The sequence below is a fragment of the Scyliorhinus canicula genome, chromosome 13, assembly GCF_902713615.1.
Source record: "Scyliorhinus canicula chromosome 13, sScyCan1.1, whole genome shotgun sequence".
Taxonomy (NCBI): Eukaryota; Metazoa; Chordata; class Chondrichthyes; order Carcharhiniformes; family Scyliorhinidae; genus Scyliorhinus; species Scyliorhinus canicula.
In genome coordinates, this window is record NC_052158.1 from 148,746,612 (window position 1) to 148,768,589 (window position 21,978).

The 21,978-nt window shown below is 48.5% G+C and overlaps 1 protein-coding gene across 13 annotated transcripts in view; it reads left to right on the forward strand.

The window, feature by feature from the left end:
- Positions 1-2,596: 2,596 nt before the first annotated feature.
- Positions 2,597-21,978, forward strand: part of mbnl1 (muscleblind-like splicing regulator 1) — a 347,533-nt gene continuing 328,151 nt past the window's right edge. For 11 of the 13 annotated variants that reach the window (XM_038815101.1, XM_038815099.1, XM_038815105.1 and 8 more), the window contains exon 1: positions 2,815-2,949. The gene's annotated coding sequence lies outside the window, so the exon portion shown is untranslated. Of the gene's footprint in view, positions 2,614-2,804; positions 2,950-21,978 lie in introns of those variants that run through there. The other 2 variants (XM_038815110.1, XM_038815097.1) reach the window with 2 other exon arrangements.

A 21,978-nucleotide genomic window follows, 5' to 3' on the forward strand; every position in this document is an offset into this window, starting at 1 on the left:
CTGTGAAAAGCCCCTAGTCGCCACATTCCAGCACTTGAGGCTGGTACGGGAATTGAACTATGCTGATGGCCTGCCTTGGTCTGCTTTAAAAGCCAGCTCTTTAGCTCTGTGCTAAACCAGCCCCATATTTCCTTCCATGAAGGTGAATCAAATGGACAAATTTAACAACAATCGACGATAGTTTCATGGTCACTATTGTTGAGACTGGCTTTATTTTTCTGACTGATTAATTGAATTCAAATTTCACCATTGCCATGGGCTCTGGATTCAGTCTTGTGATTTTACCACAATGCTACAGCCTTCCCATGCCCGTGAATGAATTTTAAAAAAGAGTAACACTGATGTAACCAAGCATTCCCTGTCTCCATCCAACATTAAATCATAGCCTCTTTATATATGTGATGGGGGAAATATTGCATAAGTGATTGACATGTGACGGAAAGGAAGGCTTGCATTTTTATAGTTCTTTGCAACCAGTGAAGTATTGTTCGCTGTGTAGCCACTGCTGGAACATAGGAAACACAGCAATCCAATTTGCACAGAGCAAGATCCCACCAATCGCAATGAGGTAATGACTCGATAATCTGTTCCCATGAACAATATTGGCAGGAACTCAGGGTAGAACTCTCATGCCCTTCTTTCCACACCAGGGTTTTAGAGGAGGTAGGTGCGAACATTCAAGGTGCCATAACTATTATCTCCCATGGCTCTCTCAATTTGTGAAATTCTTTTTGATTGGAATATTGGCCATGTCACTCCCCCGTGTATGAAAGACGAGGGTGGGAAATCAGGGTATTGTGGATCAGCTCGCCTTAAATCCACTCTCTGGGAATTACTGGAGTGCTTAACTAAATTCGCCCGAGGAAGGAGCAGTGCTCCGGAAGCTAGTGTTTGAAACAAACCTGTTGGACTTTAACCTGGTGTTGTAAGACTTCTTACTGCCCTTACCTAAAGATAGGAGTGGCTGAACATCAGCTAATCGGAGAGAGCCGGTCTGGATTTGCAAAGGGTAGTTCATGCCAGACAAGCCTGATCATGTTTCTTTGGAGAGGTGGCTAACTTAGTAGACAGGGAAATGTCTGTGGGTATTATTCATATGGATTTCCAGAAGTCATTTGATAAAGTCTCACATAAGAGACAATTAGCTAAGGTTGAAACCCATGGAATTGAAGGCAAATTGAATAAATTGGCAGTGTGGATGGAGACAGGGACAGGAGCTAATTAGCAGGTCTTCCACAAGGATCTAGAGTTTTCTTCTCAGAAACTGGGGCTGGTTTAGCTCACTGGGCTAAATCGCTGGCTTTTAACGCAGACCAAGGCAGGCCAGCAGCACGGTTCGATTCCCGTACCAGCCTCCCCGGATAGGTGCCAGAATGTGGCGACTAGGGGCTTTTCACAGTAACTTAATTGAAGCCGACTCGTGACAATAAGCGATTTTCATTTTCATTTTTCATTTTCATTTCAGGATCTAGAGTTTTCTTCTCAGAAACTCTGAACCCACAACTTTTTACTTCAGAGTTCAGATTGATTCCCACTGAGCCAGAATATAGGGTGACATAAACCCAATTGCGCGTTGTGGCATTCATCAAACCCTTCAATCAGACCTCTTCCTTGTGAGCAATGCTTACATTTATGTGCATCTGTGCTTGTGTGTGTGTGTATGTGTGTCTGTGTATGTGTGTCTGTGCATGTGTGTGTGTGTGTGTGTATATGTGTGTGTATGTGTGTCTGTGTATGTGTGTCTGTGCATGTGTGTGTGTGTGTGTGTATGTGTGTGTGCGTATGTGTGAGTCTGTGCATGTTTGTGTGTATATGTGTGTGTGTGTATGTGCGCGTATGTGTGTCTGTGCATGTGTGTGTGAATAATAATAATAATATTTATTATTATCACAAGTGGGCTGATATTAACAATGCAATGAAGTTACTGTGAAAATCCCCTAGTCGCCACATTCCGGCGCCTGTTCAGGTACACTGAGGGAGAATTCAGATTGTCCAATTATATGTGTGTCTGTGAATGTATGTGTGTATGTATACGTGTTTGTGCATGTGTGTGTATATGTGTGTCTGTGCGCGTGTGTGCATGGGTGCGTGTGTGTGTGAATGTGTATGTGTGCGTGTCTGTTTGAGCGTCGGTGAATGCGCACATGTGTTTAATTGGCTCTCAATGTTTTAATATCACTTCCACACATTTGTGGTAGTGTGTTTGCACTTTTGCACCTGCTGTGCAGGGTGTATTTGCTGTATCTGCATGAAGAGATAGGGGCTAGATAAGGATAGCATCCGTTCCTTTTTTGCACAACCTTATCTTGCAGCAACAGACTGAGCAGCGTGACAGAGGAAACAGCTTAGGAGACTGCGGGTAGAAACCACTGCCCATATTCCAGGAAGAAGTGTTAGGGTTTTTTTCTTGCAAGACCAGATGCAACAATCAGATTAGCAATAAGGTCATATGCAACGTGCCCCTTGATTGGTTTAAACGGTGTGGTATGATCAAGTTGGTTTAAAAAGTAAAAGTTGAGAAGTTGGAAGTTTTAATGCAAATCCATTGGCATTTATTTTAGGTTTCCAATCTTTTACATGCTTGGTAACCGTGGGCGCCGCTATAAGTGGTTGGTACGTTTTATGATCTTCCGCAAAACCTATGTGCTACTGAAGTGAAACAAAAGTCAGGCTGTAAAAATGAAAGATACGTTCGAAACTGCCGGGTTGTCACAGCAACCAGCAAAGGGTTTTCTGAATGGTTAATTTGATGTTTGTAGACCCATAGGGTTTGAAGAGCAGTTAACTCAAGTCTATCACTCCTTCCCCTTCCAGCCAAGCCATTTTCTTCATCACACTCCAAAGGAAGTCATTATTCCAGGGGGCAGACACTATTCGCAGGCCTGAAAATCTCCAGTGCTGTTCTATGTTTTAGACTAAGAGGCATCAACACCAGCAAAGACAAATCAGGTAAGAGTTAAATTATAGAAGTTCTCCTTAACGCTTACATTTTGTTCTGTAAACTTTTATAATTTACTGGAACATGGCAGCATTATTTTTCAATGTAATTGGGAGGGAGTATCCTGACTGAAGTAATGCACTGATTGATGTAACTGCACTAACACTGGTTGTCACGTTAATAATTTAAAGGTAGCTTTTGTAATGAGCGCAGTGTACCGAGCATTTGAAAGGTTAACCTCTACCTGTGCTGATTTACCTGGGATGTCCTCTAATCACCTGAGCTTTGCAGGAATGTGAGGCGGAGAGTGTGATCTCTCTCTGTTTGACCTTTTTTTTTTGTCCAGGGGGTTAAAGGCCAAGGCCAGAATTCCCTGGTCGTCGGGATTGACTATTCCCGCTGGTAGCGCACTCCCAGCAGTGGGTTTCGCGGCAGCATGGGTTGGTTTCCATGGGAATTCCCATTGACAAATGGCGGGTGGATAGAAAACCCTCGCCAGCGAACCGCGTGTGGATGAGAGACACGCGGCTGGGGGATTGGAGAATCCCACCCTGATATCGTCTACATGTGTTGAAGGAGGGCAGTGGTGGGAGAGAGCAGGGGGGGGTGGCTGGCGATGGGGGCACTGTGTGGGGGAGGGAAGGGAGCGGGGGGGGGGGGGGGGGTGTGGGGGGGAACCTGCTGCTCCCTCAGAGGGATGCCCAGCCCACAAGAGCTATCGGTCACGGAGAATGTTCTGTGAAGTGCTGGTGTTTCAATGGGTCGTAATTGAGCCCCATTTCACCCAACACAGATTTACACCTAACTGTGTGAGGTGACGGTGCTCCATTAAAAGATGGCTGCCGTCCTCTTTTGGCTTTTCGCATGAACCCGAGTGACAGCTCCAATCCAAAATGGCTGCAATTATCGCCCACTGTTCCCGTTTGGAGGTTTGTCCCTCTCAACAGTCAGCCATTTAGCTTTAGCTCTGAATTATGAATGCACGTAGGATTTCTGGCTGGCAAACCAGGCCTTAAATAAACTCTGACTTCATTGCCAATCCACAAGCCTGACAGTAAGTCTTTTTTTTTTTACTTCTGAACTTTCGCTGCAACTGCGACAAGAAAGGGGAATCTGACATTCCATTGGAGATAGTCCAAGTTACCTCAAACACACATTTTGTTCAGCATTTAGAAATGCTGTTTCCGCTTTTCCACTTCCCCATCGCTGACTGCTGTCATTTGGCAAAAATAATCTCTGAGAAGGACCCTGTAATGTGTTGACACCACTGATGGTGCAATAATGTCCCAACTCTGTGAAAGTGCCATTGCTTCACGGGTGCTGCCGCATCAAAAGGGGAATTGGGTCGGCATTTTAGCCGCCAAAAAAATCGGTGATGATCTTCCTTCTTCTCACAAGAAGAATTGCGATGAACGTGGCCCATTAGGTATCATTAGCAGACCACCTGGGCCGATTTTTCCCAGCCCCGCAGAGGTGGGTATGGAGGTGGGGCAGGAGGGAAAACCCGGCGATGCAACAGAGTGGGTTGCGGGAGTAGGGGGGTGGGGGGGGGGAGGAGGGGGGGGGGTGGGGGGGGGGAGTGGGGGGAGGCTTCATATTGGGGACCGTGAGCTGGAAACCATTTGAGATCATTTAATAATTTGCCAGTAGTCATTCGCAGGTCTCCCAAAGGCAGAAGGGGGGCATTGCAGCCATTCCAACGAGGCTCAAGTCTCCGCATATGTGACTCCTGCTGCAACAATCCTCCTAATGAAAGCAGCCCGACCGTGTCACCACCACTGGCACTGCACTGGCACCCACACTGTGAAGGTGGCCAGTGGCTCTAACCACAGGCCAGCCGAACAGACTCCCCAATTTTGCAACACGCCCGACGTCCATTTTTAATCGTTCGCCTCCAGGAAGAGTGAACTTTGCGAGTGGGCCACATCCCGGAACTGAGGCCGACATCAGGATAGCAACTCACTCGAGAAAATTCAGTCCTTTGTTCCTCTGGTCTGGCCTCTAATTATCACAAAATCATTCAGACAGTTTAATGCTGTCATCCCATGGTTTATGGCAGCCATTTTGCTTTCAAGCTATAGGCCAGGAAATTGGGCTCGATACATCCTGGGGCACTGAAGGTGCCATTTTGTGTCCAAAATGGTAGTTGCTGTGCGGGCGCGCTTCTGGTGCTGGCCGCGCTGGACATTATTTATCTCAGGGCATTAATGTGAGGCAATACTGATTTGGTGCCAGCAATACTATTTGAGAGTTCAATGCTTCAACTAAACACTGTCTCTACACCGCTCAGAGGTGGGAATGCTCCTTAACATTGACTACAGGCTTTGTGTCAGGCCAGGCTATGCATCAAACATTTTACTGTGCACTTGCATTTGCCTTTTGATATACACCACGCCATGAAAACTCCCATAGGAATCCTCTGTGCCGAACCCCTATGCAGTTTCTCCCCTGAACAAACTAGTACGCTCTCCACCCTTGTCCCCAGCCTTGGCTGCAGGCCATCTGTGCCCAGTACCTTTCAGATACCCCATCTAAACTCTCTTCCAGGGTAAGGACAGTGCCAGTGTTCAAGTCTGAGATTGAGTGTCTTCTTAATCACAGTCTTACTGCTCTTCCCACTGCTTTTTCCCCACCATTCCTTGCCAGGCTGCCGTTCTTGGGTACCTTAAAGAAAGGCAACACAAGGATAATATTGGGTTGGGCGATGGGCGTTGGGGGGTGTGGGGGGGAGGGGTGGGAGTGGGGGAGGAAAATCATCCCCCATCTGCAGCTTGTAAATCAAGAAGAATTGTGATCGTTAAATGCGACCCATTAGGTTTCATTAGCAGACCATGCAGTATGAGGGGGAAGTAGGACCTACCAAAGAGGATTATGCATCACCTTCGATTGGTGCAGCCTGCTGCTGGTCATGGCTTCAGCAATGGCCACACCAATAATACTGACCGTCACTTCCTCCATTAGGATAGGCCGCTGTTGTGGTGGCATTTGGATTCAAGTACTGATCTGATATTGAAAAGTTTCCTCTCAGTAAGGGTAAGTATGAGACCATTGTCAATTTCTGTCAAATCCCACCCGGTTCACTCATGTCCTTGAGGGAAGGAAATCTTCCATCCTTCCCCGACCTGGCCTACATGTGACTCCAGACCTACAGTGATGTGGTTGACTCGCAACTGCCCTCTGAAATGGTGTGGCAAGCTACTCAGTTCAAGTGCAAATAGGGATGGCCAACAAATGCTGGTGTTGCCAGCGAGGCCCACATCCCATGAAAGATTAAATAAAGCCACGCCCGTTGCCCTGCCGGCGGTCCCTGCCTCCAGACACCTGCCACAGTGTCCTGAATGAGAGAGAGAGCAGCATGTGAAAGCTGTGAGACGTTGTTGTGAGGCCGGTGTGAGAGTGAGGTGAAGCACATGAATGGTACAGATGTGTTGGGACTGATAAAGATTGTTGGTGGGTGAGAGGTGGATGTTTGATGCATTGAAGCCAAGTGTGAGGATGCTGGTACAGCTGTTAACATCTGGCATTAGAGATGCTTTCATTGACCTTGACCACTCGTGTGAGGTCATTGAACTTTTTGAGGCACAGCATCCAGGTTCTTGGGACTGAAAGCCTGGCATTGATCACCACAGCTTTCGATTCCCATTATCTTTGAGCAGCTTGAAGGGAATCGTGGCCACTTATGGATAGAGGACCTCTCTCCTCCAACCTCCTACACTGTCGATGTCTAGTTCAACCTTGGAGCATGCTGCTCTCCTCTTGTGTCATTAATCTGTGTTCCTGCTTATATCCTCTTCTGCCATCAGTTTCAGTATCTTGCCAGCCAGAATACTGCGGTCCAAAGAAGTGGAAAATGTAGCCATGATCCAAAATTGGTGAACACCATATTAAGTCTGCGAGGTTGCAAAATGAAGTCAATTTTAATTCATTTTTGGAAGCTGAAACACCAGATAGTGGCCATGGGTTTGGAAGGTGCTGTCTAAGGAACCTTGGTGAGTTACTGCAGTGCATTTTGGAATGTTTGTGGAAGGGGGAGCAATCAAGCGGGTTGCGTTGTTCTGGGTGGTATTGAAGCTGGACTCATCCAGGCAAGTGCAGAGTGTTCCATTACACTCCTAGCATGAGCCTTGTAGATTGCGGACAGGCTTTGTGGCGTCAGGAGGTGAGTTACTTGCCCTAGGATTCCTTTGACCTGCCCTGCCACAGTATTAATGTGGCTAGTCCAGTTCCGTTTCTCATTAATGGTAACCCCCAGGATGTTGATTGTGGTAATGCCATTGAAAGTCAAGTGGCGGTGGTTACATCCTCTCTTGTAGAAGATGACCATTGCCTCTAAAAACTAGAGCAAACAGATCTCCTGACCAAGGCTGAACAGCATTTCTATTGCACGCATGTACTTACCTGTGAGAAGGTGGTGGTGATCCACCTTCTTGTATCGCTGCACTTTGTGTGATGTAGCGAGGGAACTACATTCCACAGTGTTGTTAGTGATGGAGTTCCTGCACTACCTTTTCCTGTTAAAGCAGCATGCTGTCTCCAGCAAAATGCAGCGAGTGGGGTTATGCATAATCAATCCCAATTTGCCTACAGCCTATAATAATAATCTTTATTCGTGTCACAAGAAGGCTTACATTAACACTGCAATGAAGTTGCTGTGAAAGTCGCCACATTCCAGCACCTGTTCAGGTGCACTGAGGGAGAATTCAGAATGTCCAATTCACTTAACAAGCACGTCTTTCGGGACTTGTGGGAGGGAACTGGAGGAAACCCACACAGACACGGGGAGAAAGTGCGGACTCCACACAGACAGTGACTCAAGCCGGGAATCGAACCTGGGACCCTGGCGCTGTGAAGCAACGGTGCTAACCACTGTGCTACCATGCCGCCCTTTGATAGGTGATGAGAATGGGCCAATCATCTCCATGTTGGCTAGCAATAGTGATGTGCCTTCACACAGCCCTAATTTGAGGCCATTGAACCTATTTTATATATTTTCTTCCGGAATTCTTTGTCACATTATCTTTTTAACCATGCCATGAAGAAGAAAATTCTGACAGGTTTAAATATCACCATAACATTTCCCTCAGACCCCATAATGAGGCCAGCATCAGAGCGAACCAACCCATTGAATTGGTGAGTCACTCGGCACTTTATATTTCAGTAAGTGACCAAGTCTGTCATGCATTGTATTTATCCAGTTTTGACTGGATAGAGTAATCGGACTCAAAACATGAATCTCCGCTCCCCACGCGGCCTAGGAGAATCGTGGGAGGGCCTCCCGACATTTTGTACGCCCCACTGGCGGGGCGCACCCCCCCGGCTCGGAAAAATCGCCGCTCGCCGTTTTTCACGGTGAACGCCGGTTTTCCACGTCCGATAGGCCGAGCGGCCGGCCCTTCACGCCCGTTTCACGATGGCGGCAACCACACCTGGTCGCTGCATTCGTGAAACGGGCGCCAGATGCCCATTTGGGGCATCTAGGGGCCCGATTGGGACGGGGGCACCACGACTGTGCTCGGGAGGGGACAGGCCCGCGATCGGTGCCCACCGATCGTCGGGCCAGCGTCCAAAACGGGCGCGCTCTTTCCCCTCCGCCATCCGGCAAGATCAAGCTGCCACGTCTTGCCGGGCGGCTGAGGAGAAAGACGGCCACCGCGCATGCGCAGGTTCGTGCCGTCTGCGCGATGAAGTCATCCGCGCATGCATGGGTTGGAACCGGCAACCCGCACATGCATGGATGACTTCACATTCTCGGCGTGACGAGGACGCTACCGAGAAAGACGGAGGCCCGCTCCTAGCCCCCCCCGGGTGGGGGTGAATTAGGTGCGGGGAGCGGGCTCCGGGGCCGTGGTGAACCTCGGCCGAGTTCACGACGGCCTTCACGAATTCAGCCTCCTGTGGAGAATTCCGCCCTAGCTCTTTTCTCTGCCTACAGATGCTGCCAGACCTGCTGAGATTTTCCAGCATTTTCTCTTTCGTTTCAGATTCCAGCATCCGCAGTAATTTGCTTTTGTCTTATTTATCCAATTACATCTCAAAGATGCTGAAAGTGATATCCGAGATGTTTACTTTTTATAGAGTCACAGAAAGAGGCCATTCAGCCCATCATGCGTGCACCAACCTTTTGAACGAGTTATCCTCTGCCCTACTGCTTCTCCGTAGCCCTGCAAATATTTCCCTAATTTGTGATAGTGCGATACAAGTGGAAATATTTCATCTTCTTACAAGTAATAAGTCTTCTTGTAAAAATGCAAAAACAGAAGCATAAAAAGAACAGAAATTGGTAAGCAGTAAAGCTGAAAGTGTTTTGCGAGTGTTTGGGAGAAAGGGCCAGAATTGTTGGTGGTGAAGAATAAGGTCATTTACACATTCTTCAGGAAAGGTGTAATTGGATTTTGTGCTCATGTCTCTTCTGGGACGAGAACCCATTAGTGGGAATGTTTAACATGTTTTAAAGAATGTAGCAGCCTGCACATGTCTGGGGTATTCTGACCTTATTCAATGTGGCACATGGTGCTGTGACAGATTTCCGATGCAATCAGCTTTGCGTCATTCGTCTTTCTGTCGACAGTCTCGTGGGCGCCCGATGGATAAACATGTTGAGTGGGTCAGGCTCCTGAAAGGACATCATTCAAAATTGCTCCCAGTCTCATGCCTCACATCCATTTCTGGGCCTCACACTTTGGAAGGGATGGGTATTTTCACTGAACTAGCAATCCAAAGACCCTCTGGGATTTTGGGTTCGAATCCCGCCGTGACAGATGGTGATATTTGAATTCAACAAAAATCAGCTATCAAACAGAGACACTTAGAGCAGGAGTAGGCCATTTGGTCCTTTGAGCCTTCTCCGCCATTCAAAATGATCATGGCTGATCCTCCATCCCATGCTATCGTCCCCACCATAGGTTTGCAGACTAATGGTGAAAATCACATCATTGCCGATTATCATTAAAACCTATCTGGTTCACTTATGGGGCGCGATTCACCGATCGTGGGACTAAGTGTCCGCGCCGTTGTGAATGCCGTCGCCTTTCACGACGGCGCAAAACGGGCACGGGGGTAGGGATTCTGGCCCCCACAGGGGGCCAGCACGGCGCTGGAGTGGTTCACGCCGCTCCAGCCTTACATCCTGGCGTGGACTTGGGGCGGCGCCAACCCGCGCATGCGCAGTGGCGAAGTGCCAACTGACACATGAGCGGTAGACTGACGGAACGCTCCGGCCCCAACGCAACATGGCACGGGGGTCTGGGGCCGGAAGCGGAACAAAGTAGGCATGGGGCAGGAGAGGCCGGCCCGCCGATCGGTGAGCACCGGTTGCGGGCCAGACCCTATCAAAGGCCCCCCCCACCGGTGAAGGAGTGCTTTTCTCTGCCCCACAGGCCGCCCCCCGACCCTTCGCGCAGAGTTCCCACCGGCAGCCACCAGGGGTGAACGGCGCCGGCGGGACTCTGCTGTTTCCGCGCAGCCTCTCGGCCGCCAGGCAGCGGACAGCGGCCTTCAACCGGCGTCGCGCCAAACGCACTGCCACAAATGGCGCCGATTCTCCGCACCTCGGAGAATCGCGCGCCGGCGTCGGGGCGATGTGTCGCGGTTGCAGTGATTCATCGGCCCGGTGCACGGTTGGGAGAAACCCACCAATGCTCTCTGCTGTCCTTACCTGGTCCGGCCTACATGTGACCCCAGACCCACAGCAATGCGGCCAACTCTTAACTGCCCTCTGCATTGGCCACTCAGTTCAAGGGCAATCAGGGGTAGGCAATAAATGCCAGCCCAGCCAGCCATACTCACATCCCATGGATGAATTGAAAAATCGTCAAAGCCATGCAGAGGAGATTCATGGGAATTGTACTGAGGATAAGGGACAGCTATGTGAGGAGACTGGAGGGGCTAGGATTCACCAGAGAAAGTTGACAGGAGATTCAATGGAGGTGATAAAAATTATGAAGAGATTTCATTGAGTCGATAAGGAAGATGAAGGGTTATCACTGAGCTGAAGGATTAACTCAGTTTCTCTCTACGGATGATGCCTGACCTGTTGGATATTTCCAGCATGTTCTGTTTTTATTTTATTTTGAAGGGTTGGTGTCTGGGGTACTTAGATTTAAAATCATTGCCAAAAAAGGTCAGTAAGGGAGATGTGGAGAATTTGTTTTTCTTATTTAGTGTTATGATTGCAATGCCTGAAAAGGTGGCAGAAGCAGATTTGATAATAACTTTCAAAAGGGAATTGAATAAATACTTAAAAATGAAACAATTTCAAGACTATGGGGAAATTGTGAGGGAGTGGAATGAATTAGATAGCACACGGGCTATGGATAAAGGGGAGCCGGTGGATGTACTGTATTTGGATTTCCAGAAGGCATTAAATAAGGTGGCACATCAAAGGTTATTGCAAAAAATAAAAGCCATGGTAAAGGCAGTAACATATTAACATGAATAGAAGATGGGTTAGCTAACAGGAAGCAAAGAATCGCCATAAATGGGTTTTTTTTCTGTTTAGTGGGATGTGCCAGTGGTGTGCCACAGGGATTAGTGCTGGGGCCTCAACTTCTTACAATTTAAATAAATACCTTGGATGAACGGACAGTTGGTATGGTTGGTAGATGATACAAAGAACAAAACAGAATAGGAACAGGCCCTTTGGCTCTCTAAGCCTGTACCGGTCATGATACCATCCTTGACCAAAACCCTCCGCACTTCCTAGTGCTGTATCCTCTATACCCATCCTGTCCATGTATTTGTAGAGATGCCTTTTGAACGCCATTAATATATCTGCTTCCACAACCTCTCTGGCAACCTGTTCCAGGCACTAACCACCCTCTGCGTAAAAAACCTGCCTCACACATCTCCTCTAAACCTTGTCCCATGGACCTTAACCCTATGCCCCCTGGTGTCTGACCCCTCCACCCTGGGTAAGAGTGCCTGCCCAGGCACTCTATCCATGGCCCTCATAATCTTGTAGACCTCTATCAGATCACCCCTCAACCTCCGTCATTCGAATGAAAACACTATGGGTCTATTCAGCCTCTCTGCATAGCCAGCATCCTCCAGACCAGACAACATCTTGCTGAACTTCCTCTGCACCCTCTCCAAAGCCTCCACATCAATTTTGGTAGTGACGACCAGAATTGTGCGCAATATTCCAAGTGCAGCATTACCAAGGTTCTATAGACCTGTAGCATGACTTGCCAGTTTTTATACTTAATGTCCTGTCCAATGAAGGCAAGCATTCCGTATGCTATCATGACTACCTTGTCCACTTGTGTCGCCACTTTCAAAGATCTGTGGGCCTGCGTAGTAAAGTAAGTTGTGAGGAGGAGGCTACAAAGGGACATAAGCTGGTAGACAAAGGTCTGGCAAGTGGAGCATAATGTGGGAAGATGTGAAATTGTATATTTTGGCAAGAAGAATAAAAAAGAAGCATATCATCAAAATGGTGAGAGATTGCAGAGCTCTGAGATTCCGAGGTATCTGGGTGCTTAGTGCATGAATCACAAAAGGCTAATATGGAGGAATCGGAAAGTTAATAAAATGTTATAATTTATTTAGCGGGCAATTGACTATAAAAGAAGAGAGATTTTGCTTCAGCTGTGATCAGTGAGACCAAATAGAATCCCTGCAGTGTAGCAGGAGGCCATTCAACACATCTAGTCTGCATTGACCCTCTGAAATAGCACCCTACCAATGCTCAAGCTGTCTTCAAAGGAAAGGCCAGACAGGCTAGCCTTATATCCACTGGAGTTTAGAAGTGTAAGAGGCAACATGATTGGAACATATAAGACCCACGGGATGGCACGGTATGGGCGGCACGGTAGCACAGTGGTTAGCACAGTTGCTTCACAGCTCCAGGGTCTCAGGTTCGATTCCCAGCTTGGGTCACTGTCATTTCTTTTTTATTTTAGAGTACCCAATTCATTTTTTCCAATTAAGGAACAATTTTAGCGTGGCCAATCCACCTCACCTGCACATCTATTTGGGTGGTGGGAGAAAAGCCCATGCAGACACGGGGAGAATGTTCAAACTCCACACGGACATTGACCCAGAGCCGGGATTCAAACCTGGGACCTCGGCGTCGTGAGGCAACAGGGCTAATCCACTGCGCCACCGTGCTGTCCTTTGGGTCACTGTCTGTGCGGAGTCTGCACGTTCTCCCCGTGCCTGCGTGGGTTTCCTCCGGGTGCTCCGGTTTCCTCCCACAGTCCAAAGATGTGCAGGTTAGGTGGATTGGCCATGCTAAATTGCCCTTAGTGTCCAAAAAGATTAGGTAGGGTTACTGGGTTACGGGGATAGGGTAGAGGTGGTGGGCTTAAATGGGGTGCTCTTCCAAGGGCCAGTACAGACTCAATAGGTCGAATGGCCTCCTTCTGCACTATAAATACTATGATTCTACGATTCTATGACCCTGAGGCGTATTGACGTGATGGATGTGGAGAGATGGTTTCCTCTTGTGGGAGAATCTAGAACTAGGGGGTCACAGTTTAAAAATAATGGGTCACACATTTAAGACAACAATTCGAATAAATCTTTTCTCTCAGAGAGGGCGCAATTCTCCACGCTCACGAAAATTCGGAGAATAGCGGGCGGCGTAAATTTTTACAGACACGCTGGTTCGACGCCCTCCCGCTATTCTCCCCCCCCCCCCCCTCACGCCCGCCTCCCGACACGAATTGCTGCCCGCTGCTTTTTTACGGCGAGCAGCTATTCACCCCTGGCCGATGGGCCGATTTCCAAGGCCTTTACGGCCGTTTTTATGAACGTAAAACACACCTGGTCTGACCATTCGTAAAAACGGCCGTAAAGTCCCGATCTGGGGAACCATGGCACCGATTGGCACACCCGTACCACGGCCGTGCCAAGGTAGCCATGGGCCCGCGATCGGTGCCCACCCATCGCGGGCAGCGGGTACTTACTTCGCGCACTCTTTCTCCCTCCACCGCCCCGCTGTATCCATTCGCGGGGCGGCTGAGGGGCATACCGGCCCGCGCATGCGCGGGTTTCACGCATATGCGTGATGACGTCATCCGCGCATACGCGGGTTGGAGTCGTCCAATCCGTGCATGTGCGGCTGACGTCATCTGACGCGTCAACCATCGCTAACTTTGGCTAGCGGGCTTAACGAAATTCGTTAAGCCCGCGATGCCGGAGTTCACGGCCGCGCGATGCTAGCCCCGACCAGGGAGCAGAATCATTTCCCGGTCAGGGGGGCGGAGGCTGGCGTCAAACGCGCCCGTTTTTGACGCCAGCTTCCCGATTTTTCGTAACTCGGGAGAATCGTGCCCATGGGCCTTCGAAATGCAAGCATTTACCATATCATATCATAGAATTTACAGTGCAGAAGGAGGCCATTCGGCCCATCGAGTCTGCGCCAGCTCTTAGAAAGAGCACCCTACCCAAGGTCAACACCTCCACCCTATTCCCATAACCCAGTAACCCCACCCAACACTAAGGGCAATTTTGGACACTAAGGGCAATTTATCATGGCCAGTCCACCTAACCTGCACATCTTTGGACTGTGGGAGGAAACCGGAGCACCCGGAGGAAACCCACGCACACACGGGGAGGATGTGCAGACTCTGCACAGACAGTGACCCAAGCTGGAATCGAACCTGGGACCCTGGAGTTGTGAAGCAGTTGTGCTATCCACAATGCTACCATGCTGCTTTATTAAAGGTTAGAAGGTCAGGAGGTTTAGTTTTTATTTTTTAACGGGATGTGGGTATCGCTGGCAAAGCCAGCATTTGTTGCCCATCCCTCGTTGCCCTTAAATTGAGTGATTTCCTCGGCCATTTCACAGGGCAGTTACAAGCCAACCGCCTTGCTGTGGGTCTGGAGTCACATGTAGGCCAGACCAGCTAAGGACGGCAGACTTCCTTGCCAAAAGGAGCATGAGTGAATCAAATAGGCTTCTACAGCAAATCAATGATGGCTGCCACGGGTCACCATTACTGTGACCAGCTTTCATTTACAGATTGTCATTAACTCATTTTAAATTCCACCAGCTGCCTTGGTGAGGTTTGAACCCAGGGCCCCAGAGCATTAGCTTGGCTCTTTGAATTACGAGTCCAATGATGCTACTAGTCCATCACCACCTCCCCAGTCTGTTCAAGAATCTATTTTCCTGCCATTTGTGAGTAACATTCTTTTATGATTCCTGTAGCTCTGGTGATTTTAAGACCTTCTCCTGGTTTCTAAGTGGGCTGGGAGTGGGCGGTGTGATGCCTGTCCACTCCATTACGCTCTTGATGAAGAAACGATGTACTCTCTGCTGATGTCACCAAACGAAAATGTATTACGCTATCAGCCTTTTAAAGAAAGGGCACATGTAAACTGAAGTTTTTTTTTTAAAAGGTGTTGAGTCAGATTTGGGGAGCCCATCTCTATAGCATCCTCAAGCAAATGCATTGCCATGATATTACTATCAGCAGTCAGTGAAATGGCTAAATAGAAAAGAGTTGAATTTACACTTTAGCCTCTAAACTGCGGAAAAAGCAAATCTAGCGCTGAACAATTTGGCCTGCGTAATTCAGCAACTGACCCCCCTCTCCCACCCACCCCTCCACCAACCTTCACTTACCCTCCTCACTGCCCCACCTCCAACGTCCAGCAGTAAAGTTTATTTCAAAGAATTTTCGCAACAAGCGAGCTCGTATTTTCAGCATTCGGGAAAAGGATGAGATTTAGGAGAAGTAGTTGGGGCACAGATGAGAATAAAGAACATGCAGGTTGTCACACTGGGAATTAAGGAGGAACAAGTCAAGCGCGTTTAGTAGTGAGGACAGTCAACGATGGTGAAATTCGCTTGATGGTCACAATGTGCTAGGGCCAGTATGGTTGAATTCTAAATGATGAAGAATTGAGGTCTCGCCTCGAATATCACTTCTCTTTTCCACAGAAATAATTTGAATTTTGCTGTCAGTATTACTTATAGGAAAAGGTCTTGCGGTGCATTGGTAGTGTCCTTACCACTGGGTCCAAATCCCATTTCAGGGCCATGGAAAGTGCATTCAAAACGTGGCCAAACAGGCTGATTAACAGCCTGCAAATCCTTCCAATGTTCTCGGTGGCAAGACCAGGAGAGTTTCCTTGTCGTCCACGCTGCCGAAGGCAATGGCGAATCACTACAGTATTTTGCCAAGCATAATCATGTACCAATCCAATGAAAGTCCATGGTCACCAACACCTCATAGGCCTTAGTACTTGGAGGAGGAAGGATTACCTGTGGACCTATTGGTAAGGGAGTAGAAAAACGAGGTAGAATGCGTCGATAACCGAGAAAGATAGAGGAGAAAAGAAATTGAGTGAAATAACAAAGGAATATGGAAGAGATGAAGATCAGAATAAAATGTGGAGTAGAGTAAACTGGGAGAGGTGGTCAAGGGTATTCAAATAAATACCACATCCATCCATATAAATCATTTCATCAGTCAACTGGAGCCATGCAGAAGTCCTATATACGACATGTTCAATAAGGAAGAGTTGCCTTAGAATTTACAGGTGCCCATTCAGTCCAAAGGAATATCTGTCACAAAGTCTGAATGTAATTTGTGCTTGATAAGCACATACTACAGTAGGCATTGAATTGGAGATATGTGTTAAGGGAGGCAGTGGCGTAGTGGTATTGTCGCTGGACTAGTAATCCCAAAATCCAGCGTGATGCTCTGGAGACCTGGACTTGAATCCCACCAGTGCAATTCAATAAAAAGAAAATCTAGGATTAAAAGTCAAATGATGACCATGAACCAAAGTCAATTGTCATAAAAACCCATCTGGTTCACTGATGTTCTTTAGGGACGGAAATCTGTCATCCTTACCCGATCTGGCCTACATGTGACTCCAGACTGACAGTAATGTGGTTGACTCTTAAATGCCCTCAGGGGTGGCCACTAAATGGCCCAGCCCAGTGACGTCTACATCCCTTAAATGAATAAAGAAAAAAAAATATTGACATGTACTGGAACTGTAAAAAATGGATTGCACAGTTCATTCGCAAATATTGGAATTGTACCATGGTGTATCCTCCTCCATTGTTTTGATTTAGCTTGTTCCATTCAAATGTCACACATATTCATGTTTAACATGAAATGTTTTGAACATAAATGTCGGTCTGTGTCAGTAAATTTGTTGGCCAGACCCTTAAGCCACAGCAGAAGATGAATTGCAATTTCATTGGCTGACAGAGTGCCCATTAATAATAATCACTTATTGTCACAAGTAGGCTTCAGTGAAGTTACTATAAAGAGCCCCAAGTCACCACATTCCAGCACCTGTTCGGGGAAGCTGGTGTGGGAATTGAACCCGCGCTGTTGCCTTGTTCTGCATTACAGGCCCACTGTGCTACACCAGCCCACAAAGCTAGATTCCATTGTAAGCACTACCTCTTTGCAAGAGTTCGGCAATGAATATATCATTATGTGCATTAAAGGATTTCAAGCATTTGGCCAAACTAGCTTTGTGGTTTACCCATCCCCCTGTGCCCAAGGCCAACGTGGTCCATATTTTTGTATATGGGGAGGATACTGATTATTCAAGTGTCCAGGTGAATTGGTTTCGCTGTTACAATAAATATTGTGATGGCTGCAACAAGGACAAATGGCCCATCCAGAACGGTGTTTAATGCCAGGTTAACCAATCTGTTTTGGTGCAACTAATCTCCTGCTTGCATTTTCTGCTGGTCTCCAAATGTGTAAGCATCAGGACAACCTATATAACCTATATATATATGACCTCTATAAACTGTATATAACCTATATATACAATCAATGTATAACCTAATATATATAACCTAATATAACCTTATGTAACCTAATTTTGTTATATAAATGAGACATACATCTTGTGTCTTCCCCAATATTGTCAGATTATTCAGAACTCAGCACTTAGAGCTGATTGGGATAAAAGGATATGTTAGTGGATTAAAACTTCCTGACAAGATGGGAAAATAGTACCCAAGAGGCAACACCATTTGGTTTTATAGAAGGCAGAAACAGATCATTCATTCCAAATTGTCTCTGTCAGTGCTTATGCACCACACGGTCCTCCTCCCCTTCCTCTTCATCAACTCCTATTAACAAATCCTACTGTACATTTCTCTCATATGTGCTTGTTTAGCTTCCCTTTAAATACATCTATCCTATTTGCCTCAACTATGCACCTCTACCGTGGCAATCAAAATCTTCACCCGTGCTTTTATTATCTCTGGACTAGACTATTCTAATACAATCCTGGCTATCTTCCATTCTCCATGAACTTCAGGTATCCATATCTCTGATGTCTGTTTGCAAATTCCCAAGGAATCCTGTTCAGCCATCACCCACTGCTCCTGGTTAAGCCATGCCTCAATTTTAAAATTTTCGTCCTTTTCAAATCCCTCCATGGCCTCGACCTCCCGTCTATCAGCAGCTTTCTTCAGTCTTACAGCCGGCGTTCCAACAATTCTTGGCTCTTGTGTACCTCCAATTTTAAGTGTTCTATCCTTGATGGCCATGCCTTTACCTGCCAAGGCCCTGGTGCTCCCTCCCTCCCTAAATCTCCCGCCCACACTGCCTCTCCTTTCTCCTAAAAGACCCTCATTCAAACCTATCTCTTTGACCAAGCTTTCAGTCACCTCTTGTAATACCTCCTTATGTCAGATACTGTTTTGAGAACACTCTCTTGAAGCATCTTGGGACATTTTGTTGCATCAAAGGCACTGCGTGAACACAATAATAATAATAATACTAAATATGCCGGTGCAACAAGTAATTAGGAAAGTGAACAGAATATTATCGTGCAAATAAGGGGGTTGCCTATTTAAGACAGGGGTGATAAACAAAATTTCACTTTGAGGGTTGTTACATTTTGGAATTGTCTTCCTCAAAGTCTTTGGATGTCTTTAAGGCAGAAGTAAATAGATTCTTGATAAGGCCGCAAGTGAAAATTATCGGTGGTGGACAAGAATGTGAAGTTGAGGTCAAAATCAGATGGACGAATACGCAGCAGGCTCAAGGGGCCGAGTGGCCCGCTCCTGCTCCTAATTCATTTGTTCTTTTTTTATAAATTTAGTGCACCCAATTATTTATTTTTTTCCAGTTATGGGATAATTTAGCATGGCAAATTCACCTAATCTACACAATTTTGGGTTCATGGAATTTACAGTGCAGCAGGAGGCGATTCGGCCCATTGAGTCTGCACCGGCTCTTGGAAAAAGCGCCCTACCTAACGTCAACACCTCCACCCTATCCCATAACCCAGTAACCCCACCCAACACTGAGGGCAATTTTGGACACTAAGGGCAATTTAGCATGACCAATCCACCTAACCTGCACATCTTTAGATTGTGGGAGGAAACCGGAGCACCCGGAGGAAACCCACCCCTACAAAACGGATGAGACCCATGCAGACATGGAGGGAATGTGCAAACTCCACACGGACAGTGACCCAGAGCCAGGATTCAAACCCGGGACCTCAGCGCAGTATGCTGCAGTGCTAACCACTGTGCCATGTGCTACTCCAGAAATTCATTTGTACTACCCAATTATGTTGCTTACTTTGACATAACAGAAAGCGCACATTGCCATCAGTGACAAGATTCTCTGTCATATATCATAAGACCATGTTTGGAGACATTGACGCCAATTTTGTAACTTTAAAATGTTAATTAATTCATGGGATGGAAGCATCGATGTCAAGACCAAACTGTGAGAAGATGGTGAGGAGCTGCCTTCTGGAAACACTGAAGTTACTGTGTGAAGGTACATCCACTTGGCTGTTCGGTAGGGAATTCTGGGATTATGACCCAACAGCAATGAAGGAACAGAGATTATGGCCGGGATTCTACCCTACCTTCAGAGCGGGGGGTCCCGGCGTGTTGGAGTGGCATGAACCACTCCGGCGTCGGGCCGCCCCAAAGGTGCGGAGACTTAGGGGCCATGCCCTCACATTGAGGGGCTAGGCCCACGCCGGAGTGGTTCCTGCTCTGCCAGCTGGCGTGAACGGCCTTTGGCGCCACGCCAGCTGGGGCTGAAAGGACTTCGCCGGCCGGCGTAAGTCCGCACATGTGCCGGAGCGTCAGCGCCTGCTGACGTCATACCGGCACATGCGCAGGGGAGGGGGTCTCTTCCGCCTCCGCCATGGTGAAGACCATGGCGAAGGCGGAAGAAAAAGAGTGCCCGCACGGCACAGGCCCACCCGTCAATCGGTGGGCCCTGATCACGAGCCAGGCCACCGTGGGGGCACCCCCCGGGGTCAGATCGCCCCGCGCCCCCCCCCCCCCCCCCAGGACCCCAACGCCCGCCCGTGCCGCCAATCCCATCGGTAAGGTAGGTGGTTTAATCCACGCCGGCAGGAGAGGCTCGTCAGCGGCGGGACTTCGGCCCATCGCGGGCCGGACAATCACGGCAGTGGGTCCGCCGACCAGCGCGGCGCGATTCCCGTCCCCGCCGAATCCCGGGTGGCGGAGAATTTGGGACACGGCGGGGGCGGGATTGACGCTGGCCCCGGGCGATTCTCCGACCCGGGGGGGGGCGGGGGGGGGGGGGGGGTTCGGAGAATCCCGCCCTATATTTCCAAATCAGCATGGCTTATGACTTGGAAAGGAATTTAGAGGTGATGGTGGTTAAAAGGGAACAGTTCTATTTCTTTCGTTGCTGCAGATTCACCATCCTCAATGGGAGCATTTTTTAACCTATGGGGCTAGAATTTCATCCTTGAGACAAGAGTAGGAGTTTGGAAAATTCCGGGCTCGGCCTGCCTGCCTCGGGAGCTAGTGCCCACAAGGATGGCATTTTTATTGTGGAGTGGGTGGCAGAGGGTGTAGGCTGAAGCTGTGCTGGCCAACCTTGGGAAAGGTTCAGAGGCAGCTACAAGGGGTACCAGGCAACAAAGCAGATTGTTTAAAAAACCTTGGTGATGTGGGACTTCATCTCAGTTAGAATAAAAACAGAAAGATCCTTCAGCCCTCGTCCCTCTCGCCTCTCATTCCCCACACATCCCCCCTTTCCATCCGGGGCAACTCCGTCCCCCACCCATACTCTTTGGTCCCTCATGCCTTCTATATCAAATTAGCCCCCAAAACAATGCCTATGCTCCTCATGCCTATACCCCCATGCAATGATATGTCCCCCCACCCACCCCCAATCAGCCCTCATTCACCCATGCAAAGATATGGCCCCAACAAAACGCCTATGGCCCCTCAGGCCCAACTACCCATTCTAGGTTATGGAACTTCCTGCTTAATCACGCACTACACACAAAACTGAACCAATGAACCTTATAGTGCCAGCAGAATGTGTAAAAATAGCTTTTAAGAAAAATAGTCATTGATTGATCAAATTTAAAAAGTACCTGTTTTACTACAGCCCAATAAAAATGTTAGTCGTCCATACCCTTTAAAATTTCAGTAGATTAAATTGCAACTGCTCGGAAACTCTTAACCTTGTTTAAAAAGCATTGTGAAATACATCAGAGAGAGCCAGAGCAATCAATCAGGCAATGCTTTCCCTGGGGCACAGCTGTTTCAACAGGCGAATGGATTTCTGGGCTCTCAGCCAAGCCTCATTATGGGTAGGATTCTCTGAATCCCCGGGGGGGGGGGGGGGGGGGGGGGGGGGGGAAGGGGGGGGCAGGGGGGGGGCAGTCCTGCCCCGCCGCTCCGATGCCAGCTGCCGTATTCTCCACCGCGTGGATTAGACATGGTCCCACACGGCAGGACCTGGCTGGTAGGTCGGCTGGTGTGGTCCTTGGGGGCGGGGGGGGGGGGGGGGGGGGGACGCGGGGGGATCTGGCCCAGGGAGGGCCCCACAATGGCCTGGCCCGCGATCGGGGCCCACCGATCTGCGGGCAGGCCTATGCCGTGGGGGCACTCCTTCCTTCTGCACCGCCCCCTGTAGGGTTCCGCCATGGGCGGCGCAGAGTAGACACCCCCCTGCGCATGCGCTACAATACGCCAGCGGTTCTGCGCATGCGTTAACTCATGCAGTCCCTTCGGTGCCGGCTGGCACAGCGCCAACCCCTCCGCCGCCGGCCTCGCCACCAGACTCGCACCCGGAAGCGCAGAGATTTCTGCA